This window comes from Lampris incognitus, chromosome 10 (genome assembly GCF_029633865.1).
Source record: "Lampris incognitus isolate fLamInc1 chromosome 10, fLamInc1.hap2, whole genome shotgun sequence".
Classification (NCBI taxonomy): domain Eukaryota; kingdom Metazoa; phylum Chordata; class Actinopteri; order Lampriformes; family Lampridae; genus Lampris; species Lampris incognitus.
This window is the reverse complement of record NC_079220.1, coordinates 3766187-3768046: the sequence shown is the minus strand read 5'-3', so window position 1 is coordinate 3768046 and position 1860 is coordinate 3766187.

Sequence of the window (1860 nt, the reverse complement as noted above, 5' to 3'; positions counted from 1 at the left end):
GTCTTCGCCCGCCCCTCACTGTGCCTTGCAGGATGGTCTTGGCAAGGCCGGAACTTCCGGAGAAGCGGCCTTACCATTTCAGATTTCTCTTCTAGACGATGGTCAACAAGTCTTCATGTGTTCCAGGGGCCTGTGTGGTCCTTCTTCTCTTGTGTAACCTTCTGAAGGTCACACAAGACCGTCTGCAAACCCTCAAGAGAGAAAAAACTCCTCCGAAAACATTCCACAGTTTCTGACCGAGACCCCGGGCGTGAACAATATACCCCCCCACCCCCACCCACTCCTCCCCCAGGCCCACTCCTCTTCCAGTACAACTACGTCATGTGTGGAGAATCAATCCGAGACTGGGGAACCTCCCCATCCGCCATCCAGCGCATGTTTTTCTGCTTTCTTACTTCCATGACTCACACTCCCGAGTGCAGCGCCAAACACACACACACACACACACCCCACCCAGTACCCCACACACACACCCCACCCAGTACTCCACACACACACCCCATCCACCATCACACACATACACACACCCCACCCAGTACCCAACACACACCCCATCCACCATCACACACACACACACACACACCCCACCCAGTACCCAACACACATAACCCATCCAGCACCACACACACACCACATCCAGCACCCCACACAAACCACGTCCAGCACCACACACACACCACGTCCAGTACCCAACACACAAACCCCATCCAGCACCACACGCACACCCCATCCAGTTTGGTTCACCCTTGTGCTCCCTCCAGAGAGCGGGCCAGACAGCAGCCTGACGCAACACATAAAAAATGGAAAGCAGAGCTTTAACTCGGCGTTTCCTTCAGACTTCACACTTGCAGACCAGAGACAGTTCGGCCCATGTCCTGCAGACAGAGCTGTTCTCAGATCAGGACTGTGGAGACAGTTCGGCCCATGTCCTGCAGACAGAGCTGTTCTCAGATCAGGACTGTGGAGACAGTTCGGCCCATGTCCTGCAGACAGAGCTGTTCTCAGATCAGGACTGTGGAGACAGTTCAGCCCATGTCCTGCAGACAGAGCTGTTCTCAGATCAGGACTGTGTGGAGACAGTTTGGCCCATGTCCTGCAGACAGAGCTGTTCTCGGATCAGGTCTGTGGAGACAGTTCGGCCCATGTCCTGCAGACAGAGCTGTTCTCGGATCAGGACTGTGGAGACAGTTTGGCCCATGTCCTGCAGACAGAGCCGTTCTCGGATCAGGACTGTGTGGAGACAGTTTGGCCCATGTCCTGCAGACAGAGCCGTTCTCAGATCAGGACTGTGGAGACAGTTCGGCCCATGTGGCCCATGTCCTGCAGACAGAGCCGTTCTCGGATCAGGACTGTGGAGACAGTTCGGCCCATGTCCTGCAGACAGAGCCGTTCTCGGATCAGGACTGTGTGGAGACAGTTCGGCCCATGTCCTGCAGACAGAGCTGTTCTCGGATCAGGACTGTGGAGACAGTTCGGCCCATGTCCTGCAGAAAGAGCTGTTCTCCGAGCAGGACTGTGGAGACAGTTTGGCCCATGTCCTGCAGACAGAGCTGTTCTCGGATCAGGACTGTGTGGAGACAGTTCGGCCCATGTCCTGCAGACAGAGCTGTTCTCCGATCAGGACTGTGTGGAGACAGTTCGGCCCATGTCCTGCAGACAGAGCTGTTCTCGGATCAGGACTGTGTGGAGACAGTTTGGCCCATGTCCTGCAGAAAGAGCTGTTCTCCGATCAGGACTGTGGAGACAGTTCGGCCCATGTCCTGCAGACAGAGCTGTTCTCGGATCAGGACTGTGTGGAGACAGTTTGGCCCATGTCCTGCAGACAGAGCTGTTCTCGGATCAGGACTGTGGAGACAGTTT